Source organism: Protopterus annectens, chromosome 3.part0, assembly GCF_019279795.1.
Source record: "Protopterus annectens isolate FY-2018-M chromosome 3.part0, PAN1.0, whole genome shotgun sequence".
Taxonomy (NCBI): domain Eukaryota; kingdom Metazoa; phylum Chordata; order Ceratodontiformes; family Protopteridae; genus Protopterus; species Protopterus annectens.
Genome location: NC_056731.1, coordinates 1,657,457,376 through 1,657,481,105, shown reverse-complemented (window position 1 = coordinate 1,657,481,105; position 23,730 = coordinate 1,657,457,376).

Genomic DNA, 23,730 nt, shown 5'->3' with positions numbered 1-23,730 from the left:
AGTAGGGCATTTGAATTGTAGTGAGAGTGACTAGCTTAAAATGCATTGCTCCCTACATAGAAACACACACACACACACACACACACACACACACACACACACACACACACACACACAGATATATACAATTGCCATGCCTGGGATTAGAACTCCTACCTAACTAGTTTATCACACTGCAGCATTATGAAGTTATAGGACACACCATGGAGATTACTTGGCTACAGCTTTCCACAGTGAATTTCACATTGAATGCCATCAGCAGCCTTGCCAAAGTAGATCATTTGAATTGTAGTGAGTGTGACTAGCCTAAAAAGCATTGCTGTCTACACAGACAGAGACACACACATAGTTGCCATGTTGGGGATTAGAACTCTACCTAACTAGTTTATCACACTACAGCAGTATGCAGTTATAGGAAGCACCACGGAGATTACTGGGCTACAGCTTTCCAGAAGGTGTATTTCACAGTGAATGACATCAGCAGCCATGCCAAAGTAGGGCATTTACATTCTAGTGAGTGTGACTAGCATAAAAGCATTGCTCTATACACAGGCATGCACGTGCACACACACTCACACACACACACACACACACACACACACACACACACACACACACACACACACACACACACACACACACACACACACACACACACACAAAATTGCCATGTCTGGGATTAGAACTTCTACCTAACTAGTCTATCACACTACAGCAGTACACAGTTATAGGATGCACCACGAAGATTATTGGGCTACAACTTTCCAAAAGGTGTATTTCACAGTGAATGACATCAGCAGCCTTGCTAAAGTAGGGCATTTGAATTGTAGTGAGTGTGAATAGCCTAAAAATCGTTGCTTTCTACAAACACACACACACACACACACACACACACACACACACACACACACACACACACACACACACACACACACACACACACACACACACACACAAAGTTGCCATGTCTGGGATTAGAACTCTTACCTAACTAGTTTATGACATTACAGTGGTATGCAGTTATAAGACACACCACGGAAATTACTGGACTACAGCTTTCCAAAAGGTGTGTTTCACAGTGAATGACATCAGTAGCCTTGCCAAGTAGAGCATTTGAATTGTAGTGAGTGTGACTAGCCTAAAACGCATTGCTCTCTGCACAAAGACACACACACAGTTGCCATGTCTGGGATTAGAACTCCTACCCAACTAGTTTATCACACTACAGCAGTATGCAGTTATAGGATGTGCCACAGAGATTATTGGGCTACACCTTTACCAAGGGTGTACTTCAAAGTGGATGACCTCAGCAGGCTTGTCATAGTAGGGCTATGGGGAGAGCCGTGTGTGTGCATGGGCCATAACCCATTCATCTAGAGGTTGACACACCACATGCGGCACACGCAGGAGTATATTCCACAGGTATGTGTATACAGCTGCTAGATGACTACTTCCTTGTACAGTCATGTTGCACAGCTAGCACTTGCACCACATAGTCTGTCATGCTGATGGATACTGGTGGCTAATATCTACAGTGAGTGACATTTACACCTCATGTGCTTGTAGCCATTTGGCTGTGTGCTGGGTGGGACATGCTACCTAATGGGTGGCTCTTTGTTACAGTCACTCTCTTCCACACATCTATGTACATCTACTTTTGGCTTATTATAGTGTGCTGTCCTTGGATATGTGCCTGTATTCCTAACCATTGTGTGTGCAAGGCATGACTGGTGCATACTGAGGAGTGTATGCACTAACATTTGCAAATGCCAGATATGTATGGTCCACTGTTGTTTGCAGACATGGGCTTAATTTGTTTAAGTGTGTGAGCATGCCCAGTATGACCTTTCAGTATGTTGTTGTCTGACAGTCTGACATTGCCTTAATTTCTCTATGTGTGTGAGCATGCCCAGTATGGCCTTCTGTATTGAATATGTGGATCGATTCCAGGTAGTTTGCACTCCAGTGCAGACCTTTGTGCTGTACACCTACAGGTAGCAAACTGTTTCTGCGGGGTATCCCTTGATCATTTGGCAATATGAAGACAAACTGTGCAGGGGATGGTGTGTACCATAGGTGATCGTGTCTGTGCTGCTTCAGCTGCATGGTACTGCTGTTAGCAGAGATATTCAGACATGTGTACTGTTATACACTGTGATGTTTTCTGTCCTCATGTACTGTCAGGTGGACATTCTTGCTCACAGTGATGTCTCAGGGGACAAGGGTGACTGCAGCCGTGTCCAATATTGTGGACAGACACCTACGTATTCTTGTTAAGTTGTGCCATTCTGGAGGAGGAGCTGCAGACACTTGCTGCTGGGTCTGTGTACCCAGTTCAGCAACTTGGTACAGTGCTGGCAGAGGTTCCCATACTTGCACACCCATTGACATGACAGTATGGCCTTATCTTGCTGAGGCAATGCCTCACAGCTGTACAGATTCACACAGGTTACCCAGAGGCAAGGGCCATGGGTCAGGACATTAACCCTATTGTGGTGTATGGGCAGGTGTGTAACCACCCATTTATGTGTCTGCAGCCAGGGAAAGTGTGTGCACACAGCTTAGTGTCGGACCATGCACATTCCATGCTGTCCGTGCTCCCCCCCCCATTATTCAAACCTTTTCCATACATTATGCATATATTCTCTGATACTTTACCCATCACAGGTGTGTGTTAGTGTTGGTCCACAGTTCATGCAGTGGGACATGGTGGCCATGTTACTGTGGTTGGTCTACTTGGCCTTTGCATACGGCTTATGTGGAGTGTGTTATGTTATTTGGGTGTCCATGACATAACATGTATTGGCAGTACATGTGAGACACAGGCCTTTGGCAGAGGATTGTGGGCCATTAGGTGTTGCTGTGCGCCAGATGTGGCAGGCTGTTGCATTCTGTCAGTCCTACAGTCTCAGACCACCATAAAGTATATTCCCCTGGGGTGACTGGGTAGGTGTGATATGTGTTCATGCCAATACCTTCTATGAGTCTTGATCAGGTGGTGTGGATGCTGGCAGGGTGCTACCAACAGCTAGGGACACACCTGCACTGCATGCTGCATTCTTCCACTATTGCCATATATGGGTGGGGTCATATTGTACTTATTCCCCACAGCAGGGATATGACCAGAGAGGTACCTGTGTGTAGTGTTTGCATGAGCTGGGTGCATGTGTGCTATGGACACTACTCGCATCTGACACACAGATATGCATGGGGCATTCGAAGTCTGCCGGCATGTGCAGGTACATCAGCTGTTTCCCAATGCATCAGTCCTACCGCCTTTGTGATCTGCATGTGTTCGGGCAGACATCACCGGTATCCCCTACTACAGGACCAGTTAATCTGATGCATACCTGTATGTACAATTCCAAGGGTGTCTCCATTTTACAGTGACACAATATATACTGTATCTCCGAGTTACTTTCTCCTGTGTACTACTTGTATATCTAGCCCAACAGCCATGCCATGTCAGTCTTTCAGATGGTGACACATATTACCACCATGCATTTACAATGGCTTACTTCTAGCATGTGTTGTACTGGTGATAATTGTCTTTGGTACTGCAGTTGTGAGGGCTTGTCCCTGTCATCAGCAGTAGTGGGCAATGGCCACCAGGTCTTACCTCAACATGCATACATACTGACCACTCTCACACAATATGAAAGACACACCAACCTAACACACACAGACTTGCATATTGTGTAAATGCTACAACCTATCCTGCTAACTTGGCCACCTCTGATCATCTGTGATCCACTGGTATTATACCTACTCATACATGTTAGTACATTTCTACACAGGATTGGGGGGCACACCTGACTGTTACTACATTTCTATGCTGGACTGGGGAAAGTGGCACACCTGACTGTTTCTACATGTCTACATAGGAGTGGGGGGGGGCACACCTGACTATTACTACATTTCTACATAATATTTGGGGGGGGGGACCTGACTGTTTCTATATTTCTACACAGGATTGGGGGAACACCTGACTGTTACTAAATTTCTACACTGGATTGGGTGAAGGGGCACACCTGACTATTTCTACATGTCTACATAGGAGTGGGGGGGACACACTTGACTGTTACTACATTTCTACAAAGGACTGAGGGGGGCATACTTGACTGCTACTACATTCCTACACAGGATTGGGGGGACACACCTGACTGTTTCTACATTTCTACACATGATTGGGGGGGCACACCTGACTGCTTCTACATGTCTACATAGGATAGGGGCACACCTAGCACTTGTACACATTTGCTATGACTGTACTAGTATGTCAGGTACTCCATTTCATTCTGTATTTTAACCTATCATGCTGAATAGAGGCATATCACTGTACTACACGTCATAGCTTTGGTTGATCTACATATTAGTGTCTGACTTCCTACCCTTCAGAACTAACATCCCACTGTCTGACCTGCTGTAGTCTGTCTGTGTAGGCTTGGGGGGTTACCCATAGGCATCAGTCATAGGTCATAGTACAACCTCTGTTTGTGTTTGTCTACACCTGTCCTGCTGGCTGAGACTGTTGTTGGGTATGTGAACCTCCCTGACTGGCATGTGTGAGTCATATGGACACACGTGTCACCCAGCACATTTCCTGCAGTGGGTTTTGTTGCCCTGTGTAGTTCTGGCTACTATGGTGAGTCCAGTATTTGTTACAGATGTTGTGGGGCCACTATGGGTGTCTACTATCTGCTGGCATATCAGTCAGTCACCCAATTCCCTTGCATGCTCACATCCATACCATAGATACAGGTAACAACACATTCTACTCAATTCAGCAATTGGTAGGTTGATTGACTTACCTTGTGGTTGTGCCAGTATTGAGGATGGTGCTGGAGGGCTGCCTATGTTGGATGCACATAGTACACTCCCTATACATGGTTGAGCACAGGTAGTGTCATGTTTGGCATCCCTATTACTGTATGTGCGAGTCAGAGAGAGGTGTCATTCCCTGGGTCCCTACTGTGTCAGTGTATATGCTATGTGTTGCCTGTTTGCCAAGGCCAGGGCATACTAGGCACACCTTCATCTGCCTACTGGGGCAGGCTCAGGTTGTTCCTCCTCTGAGTCACTCTGTGTCTGTGGAGGCCTTGGCATTGGTGGGGGGCTGTGTGGCCCTGCCCCATGCTATTCCTGCTGCAGCTGTTTCAGCAGGATCATATTGTGTAGCATGGCACATACCATAACAATTTGAGTACATGTAGCTGGTGAGTACTGCAAGGCTCCACCATATGTGTCCAGGCACTGGAACCATGACTTGAGCATCCCAAACACATGCTCTATTGTAAATCTGGTCTGTGCATGTGGCTCATTATGGCGTTCTTGTTTGGGTCTGTGTGCATTTCTAATGGGTGTCATCAGCCATGGCTCCAGTCCGTAACCAATATCCCCCACTACTAGGTGACCAAAAGGGATGTCCCCATTGGCAAATCTCTGGTACAGCTGCGTCAGATCCCATATATGGGAATCGTGATAGCTTCCACGGCAGCCAGTACACACATTCATTATAATGCCCTGGGCATCGCACACAACCTGGCAGTTGATGGAGGGGAAGCTCTTGTGGTTGTTGTAGACCCTACCATGATCACCGGGTGGTCCTTTGATGTGTATGTGCATGCAATCTATAGCCCCCACTACCTCAGGGTATTCTGCTATTTGGTGGAAGAGAAACATATTGCTGGCCAACACCTCATGGGTGTTGAGGAAATATACGTGCTCACCGGCATGTGCTGACATGGCATCCAGGAACTGGTGGAATACTCTGGATGCTGATGCCTGTGAGATCCCCATGATATCTCCAGTTGAGCTTTGGGAGGTACCTGTGGCTAGTATTCCTAGGCCTACACATACCTTGGTATCCACTGGGATGGGTTCCCCTCTGTCAATTCAGTGTGTCAGGCATGGCCGGCACATCTCAATAATTTGCTGTAGGAGGTCCCTGTTCACCCAATAGCTCTCCACTATCTCCAGCTCATGTAGCCCCTGGTAGGTTACCCTGTGTCTGTACACTTTTCTCTGTCTCCTTACTGTGGGTCGGTTGACAGTATTCACATCCTCACCACCTTCAGCCTCTTCCACATGTTGTTGTATGATGTCTGCTGCAGCCCCTATCATTTTGTTGTTTTATTTGTTAAAAGTTCCCCACTTGCATACACTGGTTGTGTACAGTATAGGAAAAACCAGAGGGGAAGGTGTTTGCATAGTTTATAGTAGTGTTCTGGGATGGGCTGGTCTGCTGACTGTGTAATTGACTGATTCTGATACATTTCACCTGCCAGCTATCCTAGTTATCCTTGATTAACTTCCTACTACTGTTTTCCCTTCCCATTGCTTTCCTGTTTAAGCCCAGGTGTGCATCGCACAAACACAGTGCTCAAATGTGCACAGAGCTGCTATTTCCTGGTTTACATTTTTTTCTTTAAAACCCAGTGTGCAGCACGCACACCCACTTAGTCAATGTAAAAAGTGCTGGGCAACCTCAGACACACCCCCTTGCCTAGCTGTGCTAAGCTAGGAGCAAACCTGAGCCACAGGGCTCCAATCTGCTTACAGAATGCCTGACACACACCCCTATGATGTCAGCTAAATCCTAGGCTTGCACCAAGCTATTCCTGTTCTTACACTGTTAGGAGCTGACTAGCATGCAGGGGAAATCTAGGATTCACTATCATTCCCCTCATTTGGATAGGATTGCCTGCTAATGCATAATTACATGTCCCACACTGAGCCTCCCCCCTTAGCAGCCACTATTTACTGGCCATGTTGTCTTCTGCCTGACATTGACTATAATGGCAGAATAGTGATTTGAGTTAGAATGCTTATTTTAGGTTTATTTTATTCTCCCCTCCCGATTCCATTTGTGCACTGCTGCCCTATGCTTAAACAGCCAAGATCGGCTAAAAAGAAAATTAAAAGTTGATTTTTTTTTAAACTATTTTCCATACCAATGGCCTTATACTTGGCCATTGGCATGCTTTCTGAATGATATCCACCCTTTATTTGGAGCTGTCATGGCTCCATTTTGGAATTTGCAGAAATGTACTCCGTCACTGGCGGAGTACATTTCTGCAGATTACACTAGTTCTGCATGGCCAGTTTCCAGCTTCCTGGATTGCAACTTCACCTTATTTGCATGGATTTTTCCTGCAAATGGGGTAATTTGCATACAGGGGCTGAGTCCGTACAGGACTAGTACAGGAGCGCTCGTGCACACCCCTGCAGATTATTCCTGGATTGCATGGCAGACATATGTCTGCTGGAGCTCCTACACTAATCCTGCATTCTGTGCAAGGCTTGCAGAATCCGGGGGATCATCTATAAACTGAGGTCATACCTAGTAGATCTTCACTATATATGTGCTGTTCTTCCCATTTTGCCAAAACCATATTTGCATAGCTATTAGCTACTGAAGTTCACATGGCTACTCCCTGTATTTGATGGTAAATGAAAATGAAGCTGCTCATTCTAAAGAACAGCTTGTGAGATCCAATGCAAAAATGTTGAATGAACAACCTGGAATTTCTAGTGATTTTTTTCAAAGCAGGGAAAGTAGTTTTGAAATTCCCACTTCAAATACCTGCTTTTCCTTGGCAATTGAACAAAAGCAAAAAATGGACCCAGCATACCAGCAAGATCAGAGACTTGCAACGCCAGAGAGAAACCTTAGAACAGCATGTCAAGGTAGGACGAACTAAGCACAGTCAAAAGAAGACCTGAATATACACTCTAATGTTGGACATAATGTTTTGAATCTTTCAAACATTATTTTTTCTGATGCTGCATTAAGTGTGTTTAGTAAGGGATTATCTTTTATTCCCTCAGTAAAGGGGAATTTGAATGAAGCTCTAAATGAGTTACAGTTGTTCACCAGGAAACTTGATTTAAGACTGATATATAAAAATACCGTTGGTATAGAAGAGAGTATTTTGAAATGTCCTAGTATGTTTGTACCTCATAGTTCACCAAATGTCAGTGTGTTTTTGATGATGTGTGAGAACGAGATTTATGATTTATTTTTTAAGAATATTAATATGAAAAAATTGAAATATTTTAATATGAATGCTTTTGAAAGACAGGCCCTAACGAATTTAAGTATTAGGAATGACATATTGAAATAAGCAGACAAATGATGTAAAATTGTTATTATGGACATTGAACAATATAATTCTTTTATGTGTGAACTTTTATTGAATGAACAAACTATTAAAAAGATTGATATATTTATACATAACAATATAGTTTATAGAGTTAAGTCTTTTCTATATGAATTGTTAATGAAAATGAGTATTACCCCAGAATTGTATAACTATTTGTATGTTGCTCACCTAGTATGTCCTTTTATATATGGATTGCAAAAGATGCATAAGAATGTTACAGATCCATCCATGAGACCTATAGTGTCTGGCTCACAATGGGCAACCATGGCTATTTCCAAATACTTGGAGAATGTGTTACATCCATTATTGATTCATTACAAGAGTTTTATTAAAGACTGTAATCATTTGTTGGATGATTTATGTTCTTTTTTGCATACTAATACATATTTTAACTACGGCATGGTCACACTTGATATAAAATCATTATTTATGATTATACCTAATAATGTAGGTGTTAAACATAGCAGAGAATTTTTGTTAAAATATAGTGGGTTTTCCACACAAAAAATAGGACTTATATGTAGGATGTTAGAGATATTTTTAGAAAATAATGTTTTTTCTTTCAGCAATGAATATTACCATCAAATACAGGGGGTAGCCATGGGAACTTCAGTAGCTAATAGCTATGCAAATCTGTTTTTGGCAAAACGGGATGAACAGCATATATATATATATATATATATATATATATATATATATATATATATATATATATATATATATCTATAGTGCAGATCTACTAGGTATGACCTATAATAGGAATATTGCATTTTATAGACGCTTTGTAGATTATGTCTTCCTTTTATGGGCAGATGGAACAACAGAGTCACAAAATTTTGTTGCACATCTTAATCAAACTATTACATACATAAAGGTGTAGTAAATAGCCAGTTTTTGCAAGTCAGCAGACTTAAAGGACAACAACAGGATACAAACACAGATTGTTCAACCTGCTGTCTCTTTTCGTCCCTGTTCAATGATACAGCCTCAAAAAATCACCCATGCAGCTTTAAAAACTAATCCATTCAACTGTTTTCCATGTTAGGCTTCCTACCTTTCTGTACTGTTTTACTTTCACTTTGAAAACCAAGTTGAAAAACCTCTAGCTGGGTCTGAAATGATGATGTCACATCTGCCAGAGCTCTTGCTCTAGCTACCAGGACATTTCCTCCCCCAAAGTGATGTAATCCATGCCTGATTTGCATGCTGTATAGAAGAGCCAGTGGACCTCCCACATTGAGATGTCAGAGCTGCCTTACCCAGCCCAATCTTAACTTAGCAAAAATATCAAACTATAATCTTACTTTTCTGAAGTGGCCTACTGATATGTGACAAAGTACAGACAGAAGCACAGTAACAGCTGGAAAAACTAAAAGCATACATTTGCAATGTGTACACATTAATTGCATGTTTTTAGATAAGAAGCAAATGTCTGTCACTATTAATTGACAACACTACATCAGATTACAAGAAGTATGCAATACTATAATTTTCTTAAATTACCACTTAAAAAAAGCATGTGGGTGCTGTCATGCAAGTCTGTGAAATATTTTGTGTTTATAGTGCATCATATGTTAGCAATTTAATCAAACAGGAAGGAAAAATAAGTGGGAGTTTGATGTTTTGCAAAACAGTGGTTATTCCCAGTGCTATGGGGCTTGGTTCTAAATTTGACAGGAAAAGTGCAACAAAAAAAAAAATTTCCCACTGTAAGGAAGGAAAGGCTGACAAGAAAGCAGTACATTAGTCTGGTCACCTGCTGTGAGCTGTCAATCACATGCAGATAATGGGTCAAATTACCCTTAGCTCTTTGACAGCTAGGGAAGGTAAGTGTGAAGAGGGAGGGGAGATACCTTGAAGAACTAGATTTCAGCCTTCACAAAAGAAACTAAGTTAGCAGTTCTAAGAAGAAAGAGCAATAAAATGCAATGTTCAGTTCTGTTCTGTAGCATTTGCACTGCTTGTGTTTGAAGCAGTCATTGAAAAAGGATAACATTTTAACCAAATATAGGTGACTATAACACAGCAGTGAATGCCTGTAAAATCAGTGGACTGACAGGAGCTTTAGGGAAAACTTGGCAGATCTGATGCAATTTTTTTGAGACAAACAATGCATTCTGAGATACTTAGAGGCAGACTAAATAGTCAGAATTATTTCAAGATGCCAGACCCCATGTGGTCAGAGTCAGAAATTGCATATAAAATATCTAAAAAGCTCTAAATAGTCCCAGAGTGGTGTTAAAATGTAGGAAACACCAAACCATGATGAAATAAACATTTTTTTGAGTCTGTGGGTGCGGTTGTCCTTTAATACATCTGATTTAGACTTTGAAAGAGAAATGGATAATATGGCTATAGATTTTATTCAGAGGAGATATAATGCTAAAATTATAGGAGAAGCTAAAAAAGAAGCTATCTCAATGCACTCTAGTATTGGCAAACCATGTATATTAGGGAATAATTCTGTAAACAATCAAAGGAATAGTAATTATTCAATATGTACTTTGGGTTATTTAACTAAATATAATAGGTTTACTGGTAGTATTAAAGAAATAATAAAAAGAAAATTGGCCTGTTTTATAGTCTGATACTAATATTAATACATTTATAGAAGATAAACCATTCTTTATCTATAAAAAGGAGTGTAATCTTAAGCAACTATTATGTTATAAACATTTGAAGAGAAGGGGTGGTAGTTGTTCTATAACTATCAATAAATGTATGACCCCTTGTCATGATTGTAGTTTTTGTAAGTATTTAAATGTGGGTAAAACTTTTATACATCCGTTAACACAGACTGAATTTTATTTTAAGGTTTTTGCTACCTGTAATTTAAAAAATATTGTGTGCTTAGCTAACTGTGAAGAATTCCCTAGTTTCTATATGGGTAAAACTAACATGAAGTTTAAGGAATGGATATCTTCCCGCCTCTCCAAAATGTGTAGGAAAGTAGAGACTAATGCATTGTATAAATACATTCAAGAAGCATAAGAAAAGCATATATTTAAGTTTAGAGTTTTGGAAATTATTAGCGTTGGAGATAGAGGGGGAGATTTATTGAACAAAACTGAGTTAGCTGAGTGCAAATGGATTAATTATTTCAGGGCTGATGTTTCCTTGGTTTGAATGCAGCTATCAGTATAAAACCTGTGTTAAAAGAAAAAATTGTGTTATATATGATATACTGTTTTTTTAAGTAAACCTTTTAGATAATTAATTATGTAATTAGGCTGGCCAATTTGTACTAATTATACTGTGTCTTTTAGTATATAAGCTGTGAGAAAGTAATGTATTGTGAACATTGAGAAAGAGCTGTGTGCTGGAAAGCTTTGTACCTGTATATACTTTTTACTTCAGCATCTATTAAAACAGGTTTTACAGTATGACATTTGGACTTGGGATTGTTTTCTTCAGTGTATCAGCCAACATCACAATGTCTTGGAAATAATCAGTTACTGATTATTAGTGCAGAACAGTACTATTCTTTCTCACAACATCCTGGTGGATTTTGGAAAATGAATATAGAGCTTTTTTAGTTATTAGGGAAATATCTAAATAGTTGTCCTGGGGAAGAACAATCTGAGTAAAGCAGGGAATTGAGAACCAGGTTTTTCGGATAATACTCAAGCATAAGACATTGCCAGCTGAATGACTGTTTTTTTGTTTGATTTCTGAGAGGAGAAGGAGGTAATCTTTAGACCTATTAGGTTTATACGGTTGGAGGGTATTCTTCTATCTAGGGCAATTGACAGGATAGGGTATTAAGTTGTTGTCAGTAACTAATTATGACTACGTCAGATATTGCAGAAGCCCCAGCCAACTGAAGTTTTTAAGGACTATGCAGTGTTGAGACCTATAGGATTGGTTATTGATGAATATTACTATTTTGTTGCAGCATTGATTATATCTTGGAGTTAGGTAAATATTGGGGAGGAATATAAGTAGGTAAGGAGGAGAAAGGTCGAGGCAATAGTATTCCTGCATTGTTCATTGACAAGATGTTTAGATCTATATAACAGTCCTAAGTTAAAATGTATTTTTAATTGCTTGTTGTATATGTAGTTTGACTTTCAAGAAACTATCCATGATAACCCCTAGTAGCTTTATTTGGGAGACTACGCCCATCTGCGTGTTATTGGAGAAGGAGATGGCAAAGATGGTCCAGAGTAAAGCTTATGACCCAGCAGGAAACAGAAGCAGTTTTTATTTATTTATTTATTTACATTTTTTTGGCTTTAACAATAATTTGTAATTTGTTAGCCCACATTCAATGTAGAAAATGAATTTCTGAAGAATGGGCAGATTGTGAATGGAGCTGATGAGGGCAGAATCATCTCTGCATTCAATAAGGGTAGCATGTTCACCTCTGGTGTTCAAAGCCTTTGTTAACAGGATGAAGAAGAGGGGCTCAATATGGATGGTGGAGGTACTCCAACATTGATTACAATAGAAATTGGGTAGTTAGATTTTCATTTTACTGACTATTGACTATTAATGAGATAGCTGTGAAACCACTATTGATTAGAAAAGGCAGTCCATTGGCAGATAATTTTTCTAGCAGTTTTTTTTTTATTTTTAGGGCGAGGGTATCAAAAGCATTTTACATGTTGAATAATAGGGAACTGATAAGTGTGCCATCACTTCTGCATTGGTTGCTAACATTGTAAGGACAGAGAAGGGTAGTAGTGATGCAGTATTTAGGGCAGATCACTGTGTTGAAACTCTAGTGTATTAATTGATTTGGATAGATTTTTCAAAATTGGAGCCAGAATGTCAATGTGTCTATAGTTAATATACTTGGTGGAATTCCTTGCTTTCTGGAGTGGTACTATCAATTTTTTCCAGTGTTGATACATCAGATTCTTGGATTTATCTATTTATTGGGATGGAGACAGGATGTGTTATGATACTGGCTGCTAGTTTTAGGTAATCACCTGGTAGTTTATCAGGAGAAAGGGTAGTGCACTTTAGCTTTGTTAAGTATTTCTTAATAGTGGATTCCTGGACTAGACTTTGAGTGAACATATGTTTGGCTACTGTTCCATGTTTATGATTTTGTCTGGTTGCTTAAAAAGGCGGTTACATGTTTTATGAAGTGCTCATTAAAATGGGTAAAGATTATTTCAGGTCGATCTCTTTGGGATGGGTTAGGTTGAACTCTTTTACAGGGTGTAATGAATTCTTTGGGGAAGCTCAGAACATGGTTTTGTTATTTTGGTGGGCTGATTATTGTTTGATGCAGAGTTTATTCTCAGTTTTGACTCTAGAATTTGTGGCATTGTGAAGTTGCGTTTAATAGGTTTTGAATAGTTTTATATTCGTCAGGCTTTCCAGACCTTGTTTCTTCTGTGCATGTATTTTTCAGTTCCAGATAACCAGGGAATAATATTGGATTTTATTTGTTTCCTTATAAATGGGGTTTGCCTGTTGACTATAGCACAAATATGCTACTGAATTTGGTTTTAGCTTCAGTTAGTGGCAAGTACTTGAGGGAACTCCAGTCACAGGTTGGTAGGGTGGCTATAAAGGTATCTTGCTTTACTGTAGTTAAGTTACATACTTCACCACCAACTCAAAACTAAAAGTGAAGACTCAAACAAAGTTTGTTTGAGTCTTTAGTTTTTTAGGTTACATACTTCATTGAAGCGATGCAGATAGATATGAGGGTTGATTTTCTTTGGTTGAATGTAGAGAGGTGGTCATTGATTGTGTCAGGAAGAATTCTAGAAAAGGTAATGGTACTGGTATCAGTAGTCATGATCTAGTTCAATGTGACAGATTTGTTTCTGGGCTTGTTATAACTAGTGGGAGTATTGATGAGCTGGGTTAAATGGAAGAGATTTATATTAATTCTTAGGGAGCTGGAGAATGGTACCTGCCAATCAACATGTAGATCACCTAAGATTATAGTCTTTGTGAGATATGTTAGTAGATATTTATGAGAAGATATATTTGGCAAAGAGGAGAATTGTAAATGAATATGATACAAATTGATGAATTTAAGGAATAAGACAAGAATTTTAGTTTTGTTAAATTTGGGGTTGTTGTACAGGTACAGTAACATCTCTAGGGCATTTCTGAAGATGATAGCAACACCACTAGCTTTTTTGGGGGGGTTTCCTTTGAAGTCTAAATATATATTATACCCTAGAGAGAGAGAGAATATCCTCATCTTTTATTTGGGTTTTAGCTAAGTCTCAGAACTGATAAGGATGTCTGGTGAGTGGGCTGAAATCCAAGCATATATTAGCAGTAATTTTCTTACATTAGCTTTTTATTATTGCATTGATATTTTTTTATATACCATTGATTATATTTAGGCCTGGCTTACTTGCTGAATTTTAGATCTGCTGGGGGGGGGGGGTGGTTAGCTCACTTCATGTGTTGCTGCCAGTAGAAAGGAGATGAGAGGAGGGCCAAGGTTGAAGTGGTTGTAAGAGAAGTCAGGAAAAAATGGGAATATTAGGTTTTAAGTTTAAATTTTGGGGTATGGTTTAGTTAGGTGAATTTTGGGAATAATTTCAAGTAGCTGAATTTAAAGTAGTGGTAGGTATGGTACAGACTGGATGATATCAAGTAGGATGAGAAGATTGGATTCTGATAAAGAATTCTTGTGAGTATACAAGGTGGGTTGATGTAGGAGGCAGAGGGGTAAAAGCAAGTGGATGGAAGAAGTGACGTCACAAACTTGATTTGATTGGATTTAATGTCAGGTGACTGTAACCTGTACTTGGTGGATAGTGTGGTGTGGGAGTGGTTAGAGAAAATTAAATGTAGATTAAGGGGAGTGGGTAAGAACTGGGGGTAGGGTATGAGGCTGAAGTGAAACCGAGCTCAGTGGGGCTAAGAGGGACCACACTAAATGCAACTTTCACAACTGAGAGACAATCTCTAATCTGATAAGTCATCATGGAATACCAACTTGGGCCTGATTTCAAAGTGTAGGTAGGAGGTTATATTTTGCTCAGAGTATCGGTTGTTTGTTCATTAGTTATCAGTAAATCATACTCAGGGCATGGAAAAGAAGAAAAAAAAGGAAAAACAGACAGTCAGATAGAACAGAACTGCCTATAAAGGATAGAAGGTGATTTAATAATGCAATAGCTGTAAGCAGCTGTTTAGAAAAGAGCAGGCAAGGTACAGTTTGTTAATTACAGAGAGGAGGAGGAGGGAATCTGCAGCTGCCAAGGAGTGGTAGAGACTGTGAAAGAGCCAACAGTAGACCATTAAGCACAGGCCAAGCTCAGAGACATTAAACCTTTAGAGGTACTAAAATGAATAGAGAGTGACTAAAATGAGAACATGAAATAAAAAAGTAAATTTTCCTTGCACTGAGTTAATATTTAAGGCAGTACTGCTTGTTTTACATGTTTTTGCTCTGATCACAATTCAATAGCATCTCTGGGGAGAGATACAGTCCAGAACTATACTGAAGTAATATTTACATCAGTCATTTCTTTGTGAGTTGCTTGTTTTAGTTGTTTCTGCTATGTGAAACTTGTTAGTGAAGATCTGTCTTGCAGTCACTCAAAACTCTATAGTATCTGTGTGGGGTAGGGAATTCAGTTCATGATTATCTGACTAGTGCAAGTGACTGAGGGTGGACAGCTTGGTGCTAACATGTAATCAGATCACAAAATCAAGATGGAGTCTCAATAGATGTTTCTTTGCCATTGTACTGGTACATTTAGGATATCATCATATTTTCCATTTATAATCTGTAAATACCAATTTTCAATAAGCTTTACAGCACTGATTTTATTTTCATTTAACATACAGTGTGTACTATTTCTATTTTTTTCCACTTATTCCTTTGTTTTCTTCTGCTTTCTTCAGTTTCTTGTGTCAAATCTGAGCAATTCTGTTTTATATAAGTTTGATGCTTCTCACTAATTGTCTTATTCATTTTCCCTTCCATTTCGACAACAAAGCTATAGAATTTACTTTAAATTTCATAATGAGTTATTGTAGATGCATTTCTAAAAAGACTGCAGATTTTATTTTTTTATATTTGTTGATTTTTATGGTTATGATTTGTGCTTGGAAGAAAGTCATTTAAAATACACTTGCATTTTATAGGTTGTATTGTTGTGCCTTTTTGAACAATGGTGGTTCTGATTGGTTGAAAGTGTTTCACATTGTTTTAACTAGTTTGTTACACTGTTATTGTGTACTGGTCTGATGAAGCAATGTACTCCATTGTGAAAGCACTTCCCATTTTTTATATGTGATTAAAGAGTTTGGTTCTTTTATTGAAGGGTTTGTTTTTGTATTACATAAGGCTAGACCACGGTTTGGTGTCATTCTTTGCAGTTTGTTTGGTATATTTTTGGGTGAACCATTTGCTTCGAGGGTTGCAGAGTTTTTTTTCTATTTTTTACCATTTCTAACGAGAATGTTTTTTAATTGATGTATATATTAAAATACCTATAGAAACATAAAAAATAAATGCTCATTGTTATGTGAGATAAAAACAAAACAGAATCCTAATTACTGTACATAGCTCCTCTACTCTATGATAGTCAAAGAAGCTATTACCACAATCTTTAAAGAAGTATCTACTAAACACTTTAATCTACTATACTTATTAAGCTGATAACTTAAGTAACAGCTTTCATAACCATGCATTATTATAACAGCTGACTTAAATGTATTATCAAGATTTTTTGAACCATGTTATAAAGGTAACTGTCATTTCATATACATTATTATCCATGTGACATTAATTTACCACACATAATAGGTTTATATCTATACATGTTGATTAATTTTAATTGGTTGTATTTCTTTATCTTAGTTAAATAATCCATACAACTTTTCACAATCTCTAATACACTACAATAATCTATTTCGAAAACCAAATAAGTTTTTTCTTGGTTGTCTCTTATCTCTTTTCTCTTCTGCGTCCTACCTATGTAATGTTTCCAGATAGTTGTTCTTATGTATAGGTTATTTTATTTTGCAATTACAAATCTAAATACATTATCTGCATGTCCTCCATGCGGTTGGGTGGGCGTTCGAAAGACATGCATAAATGGGCGTGTCTTCATTGAAGGTTGAATGTCGAGCTGGCAGCTCGGCATTCGTGAAAATCTACCGCCAATCATTAGCGGACCGGAGTTCCGCTGTGGTGACCCCTAACTGGGAAAAGCTGAAAGACACAACAACACTACAATGAAGCAAAACAGCATCAGTAAACAGAATCTACATTCTGAATCTCATGTAAAGTAATATTTGTGTACTTCTGAGAAATAATAATGCATCACAAGATTTCATTTTAATTTATATTTTTTTCATTTATCTTTGTATTTATTTATTCTTTGTTGAATGGGTTAGTCTCATTAAGCCAGTGGCCTCTTTTCAGGAGATGCCTGTGATGGTACTCATGCTGACTAGAGGAAAATCTGACCAGGGCACTGGGGAACTTCTTTTAATATTTTTGATAAATTCAGTGAGAACTTTTCATCCATTTGAGCTACCACAAACTCAAGCAGATGGAACCACAGTTTAATGTCTCATGCAAAAGACTGCACACAGGAGTGCAACACCCCATAATTCCACATAGCAGTGTCAGTAATGGAACATGAAGCCATTCTCTTGGGTGGGAACTGAACCCACAGCTTTTTTTCTAATCTTTCAGCACCAACATCCAGTGTGCTACCTGTTGAACACTGATACTGACATCAAGACCAATAACAGATTGAGTGGAAACTTTCTAAAACTTGCATTCAACAAATTCATCATGCTTACACTTCACTATCAAGAGCTATAGAGGTATTACCATTCTTTATAATTCTTTGTAATATTATTATGACATCCCCACTCTGACCCTGAATCCTCACCACTGGCACTGGAGAGGGACAGTCACTTGGAAAAAATGGATACAACCAGTATTTCCAGATGAAGCTCTCTGCATCATGTACAATTTCCCTTAAGAGCACACAGGGAACACACTCATTCCAGGGTCTGGATTTCTCTATATGTCTCCCCCAGGTCCCCAGTAAGACTCCCCACTGGCACAGCTATAGAGATGAGACCTCAGCTGAGTGTCCAAGCCATGTTCTCCAGCACCATCTCTGTGAAACCGGTGTTTCATGTCCCTGCTCCAAGCAGGTGACAAACACACTCTTTGAGATTTGATTTTCACATACACACACACATACACCTAGGAAAGGCTGGCACAGATTTACTAGCTATGCCCCCTTATGTCCAGACTATAAGGTAGTTACACCACCACCAGACAATCCAAAGCCAGCTACTCCAGGGCTCTCAATGATACCCAATTATAAGGAGTGAAATTAATATTAATGCAAATGGTACTGTTTGGCCAATACAGTAAAGCTTTCAGGAATGACCAGAGCCGGCTACAAATATATATAAGTACTCTCAGAGATAAAATATTATTTAAAAGACCAACCACAATGAAAAGTTTCAATATATTTAATAACAAATAAAAAAGAACATGAAAATGCTAAATATCTATTTACAATAAACACCAGAGTTTCATTCACAGGAAACATTAAAAATAACACAGGTGGACAGTTTTGCACAGTTACAGAAAAACAATTCTTAACTAATCTTGATATATTTTCCTGATTGATCTAAAGAATTATTATTCCCTGGTTACTTACTAGAGCAACGCAAGATGAAGTAAGTGAGGGGTCCATCTTTGTCAGGTTACCAAAGCAGACTGCCCTGAGACTTCAGTCTTACCTAGTGTATCTTGTCCCTCTCTAACATAGATGATGAACTGGTGGGGTAGTTTGTTTAGATGCCTTATTACATAGAAACACATCAGTATGGATAGCAGCATCATAAAATACAAAAGAATTGATTAACAGACAGACCTTACAGACATACATGCTTACATCTCAACAGCTTACTACAAAATAACAGGCAGGCTCGTACATGATCAGCATTTATACACTTGTGCAAGCCCTTAAATAGCTTCTTAAAGGTACATAAACACACACTGATCTACATCCTCCCTCTTAAAATGATTGCCCTTTTTTTGAAAATAACATTAGAGTTAGACATGCATTACTACAGACATTAGAAACAAACACAATGTTCATGTTCAAGTTGCCATGTCTCTGTAACATGTTCTGGAGATGGGACCAGATCTGGTAGCATAACAATCTGGACTGGGTTTAGCAATAGGAACAGGCTTTGGTGAACAACTAGTATCAGGAACTTCTGGATTCATCACAGGAATGGGAATATTCTCTGGAACTTCCTCTGGAACTGGAACACTGGACAACTCACTCTGAGATAAACAATCTTTCTCACGGGCTATGTGCTGTGGTATAGGCTCAGACGCCAGCATCAAATGTTTCCGATTCTGCCTAAATTCTACTCCTTGTGATTCCACAATCTATGATCTCAGCTCTGAGCAAATATTTTTCATGACTCCAGTCCAATCATAACCTTTGCACATTTGCATTCTTACCACTTCTCATAATGGATTGAGTGGTTTGCTGGTTTTATCATAATAGGACTTCTGGGTTAAATGCTTCTTTAACAGATTGTTTTTCACTGACCTGTTTTTCTTGAAACATGGAACCAGCAATTGACTACTGATTAATTACGTGGTTCTGGTTTGTCTCAATGGACATCTCTGGGCAGGTGAACCAGGATGTTTGTCATGAGGAATATTTCTGAGATTCAAGAGATTCAGGAAAACATCACTATCACCTTGTAAAAAGCAAACTGAAACAATCACCAGCCAGAATAGGTTCCTGGGTCCTTACAAAAAAATGTATAAAACAAATAAACAGCAAATGGTCCCAGTGACAACAGCAGGACTAGCAAATACATCCATCTTTAATGCACAAATAAAACCAAGACATAAGCACTTTCATAGTATCACTACTTCATCAGAGGTGTACTAGTCCTGCTGTCATCACTGGGTCCATTTGCTGTTTATCACTATCACCTTGTTTAACACCAAATAATGTTGACCATTCCAAAATGTTGGTAGCTACTGTTGACCAAGGTAGTTCAGGAATCTAGTTTAGCTGAAGTGGTTCTTTCTGTTGATGTGGCTTAGTAGTGTTACAGACAGAGCAAGATGAAAGTACTCTCTCAATATCTTGTGACATAGAAGGCCAAAATACTAGACCTTTCACTCTTCTTTTGGTAGAGTCTGTTTCTGGGTGACCACGATGCAAGATAGTAATGTAGTCTTGTTGCAAGGACTTTGGAACAATGACATTGGACCTTTCATAATGACACCATTGTCAGAGAAAATCTCATCTCTGCATGGAAAATAAGGTTGCACTTCTTGAGGTAAACTAGATTGCTTTAACAGCCATCCTTGATTGATAAAGTGGTTGAGCCTTTGTAAAACTGGGTTTGTGGCTGTATGATCTCTCAGCTCATCAAGATATGTGGAAGAAAAAAATTCTCAAATCCATGACTTCAAAATCAAGATTCTCATTCTCATGCTGTTCATTGGTGTTTCTGGGTTATCTGGATAATGTATCAGCAAGATAAAGAAGTTTGCCTTTCTTGTAGACAAGAGTGAAATTATACTTTTGCAATCTCAACATCATATATTGCAAGCTGGCTGGAGCTGTATGCATAGGCATTCTCAAGATAGTCACTAGAAGTTGGTGGTCTGTTTCGATCTAGGTTGGTCTAGCATAAACACAATTATGGAATTTTGACCATGTAAACACAATTGCCAAAACCTCTTCCTCCATCTGAGCATACTGCATTTCAGTTTGGGTAAAAGTTCCTAATGCATAGGCAACAGGTTGACCCTCTTGTAGGATAACTGCACCTAGACCAAATTTCGAAGCATCACATGAAAGAGTGACTGGCTTGTGAGCATCATAGTATCTGAGAGTTGGTAGACTGGCAATTCTCTGTTTCAGGACATCAAATGCTCTTTGATGTTGTTCTAAGACCAGGATACATCTTTACATGTCAGCTCTCTGAGTGGTGCTGATATTTGTCATAAATCTGGAATGAACTTGCCTAGATAATTAACCATGCCAAGAAAACGTTGCAGGGCTTGAACATTGTCTGGAGCTGGCATCTTGAAAATGGCTGTTTGCTTACAAGGGTCTGGTTGTAGGCCTGAAATGGTAAATAAATGACCAACATAAGTAACTTCTTGTAGCCTGAATTTGCATTTCTGTGGATTGACCTTAAGATTCACTCGACATGCTCTTTACAGAACCTTTTTGAGGTTTCTGTCATGCTCACTTCACCATTACCACCTACTAGTATGTCATGAACTATAATAACACAAGGATACCCAGAACAAAATCATGCCATTGTACATTGAAAGACTTCACTTGCAGATTTTATCCCAAATGCTATTCTCAAAAATCTGTACCTTCCAAACGGAGCACTGAATGTAGTTAGCAGTGAGGATTTCTTGTCAAGCTGAATTTGCCAAAATGAGCTCTTTGCATCTAAGACAGAAAAAACAGTAGAAGTTTTCATCAGAGCTGCAACTTCTTTGACTGTGCTCATTGGATGATGAGGTCTTTTTAGTACTTTGTTCAAATCTTGTGAATAAATACATATTCTGATAACATCTGAGCTTTTCTTATGAGCTACCACCTTGGAAGATACCCATTCAGTTGGTTCATCTACTGGACAAATCACATCTTGTTGCACCATTTTATCTAGCTTAGCTTTGACTCTGCCCTGCATAGCTATTGGAACTTTCCAGGCTGGCCTGATAACTGGCCTGACATCTGGGTCTAACTCCATGGAGTACACAACTGGAAGTTTGCCTAGTTTGTCTTTGAAAAGATCAGCATAGGTAGAAAAAATATGTTGGGTGAAATTAGAGTAGTGGTCTTCCAAGCTAACATGATGGACTTCCTTATTAAATGAAAGCAGTCTCATTTTCAAACTGTCTCTGAGCCCTAATAATGACTGGAAATGCCTTTTGACCACATAAAATAACAAGTAATAACTTCTCCCACCAGAGTAATGTAAAAACACTACTGAGCCTTCAGTTTGAATTTCTTCACCACCATAAACAACAAGATTCACACACTTTGCCAAATCAAGCTTTTCACCATCACACACTCTAGCAAATGTTTCTGCTGACATAACATTGCACTTAGAACCTGTGTCATCTTTAAGCTCGGGGGTTTTCCATTTATCCTAACAGTACAAAATACTTCATTCTTTTCCCATAAATCTACTGCATTGACTGCTTCATTAAGCACTGACACACCATCCACATGAAAAGTATTTGACCCTACATCACAGCCTTCTAAATGATTAACATGTTTACTGAAATGTTCCCTTTTAATAAAAGAATGTGTTTGATTTACAAAACCTCTTTAAATTATTCCACTTATTGCATTTTGGCATTGCTGACCAAAAGCTAACCATTTTTCCCTTTTAGACTCATGATTTCCACCACAATTCTGACAGCTGGCAATGAAACTAGGTTGGCACCCATGTTTTGAGTTTGCTGACTCACTCTTATGCCTCACTGAGACTGTGCAAATTCTGGAACTTGCTGGAAAGCTCTGGAGTTTACCAATGAGTGCTATAGGGGCTACAGCTGCTACCAAGTGCTTGAGCCTGTTTCTTTTTATCCCATGCTGCATACTATCAACATGAGCTCTAGAAGTTACTAGAAGCATGCATCTTTCATTTGTAAGCATATTTGTGTACTTTTCTATGAGCTCGTACATCTGACAAATCTCAGTGACCTTCAAAGTTAAATCACTGTCACAAGGCAAAATTTTTCTCACAGCATCATGTTTAATACCACACACAAGATTGTCTTTCATCAACTCATTCCTTAAATCACCATATCTGCACATTCTAGCCTTATTCCTCAAATCAGTTATATATGCTGCAAAAGTTTCACCAGGCTTTTGATCCCTTGTATAAAATACGTGCCTTTCCATTATAACGTTTGACTAGGGGTTACACATTTCCCTAAATTTACATTTTAATCACACAGGGTCCTCCCTTGACTCAGCCAGTACAGCAATATGATGGTTTTCCCCCTCTCCTGCAAAGACAGCAGGTACATAGACAAATGAAGACTCTATTTCAATGGCTTCTGACGCAGCTAAATTAAGCAGAATAAATGCCTTTGTACTGTCATCTTTATCAGAAAATGCAGCCTGTATGAAAATATTGTACTCTTGCTCAAACACTCTCTAGTTCTCTGCAATATTATTGTCAAACCCAAGTGAACTGGGTTTTCAAAACCTGTCTGCCATGCCAACAAAGTATGCACAAACACACTGAAAATATGACCCTTGTAATTATGTACGAGCAAGCTGTGCTGTGAGCACTCATAATAACATTCAAATGCACAATAAACTCTGAAATACACTGTACTTTGTGAAATATGCCCTAAAATGACTGTATCCTGTGAAATAACTTTACTGTAATACTGCACAAACATGCAAACACTTCATACACTTCTGATAGCTCAGATAGCTTTAACTAATATGAAAAATACATGTTTAACAAAACTGCAGTTGTTTCCTCTTATTTTATTCGTTTTATGCAATTTGGACTTTATTTCAAACATTTTCCATAGTAATTTGAATATTTTTATCAATATCAG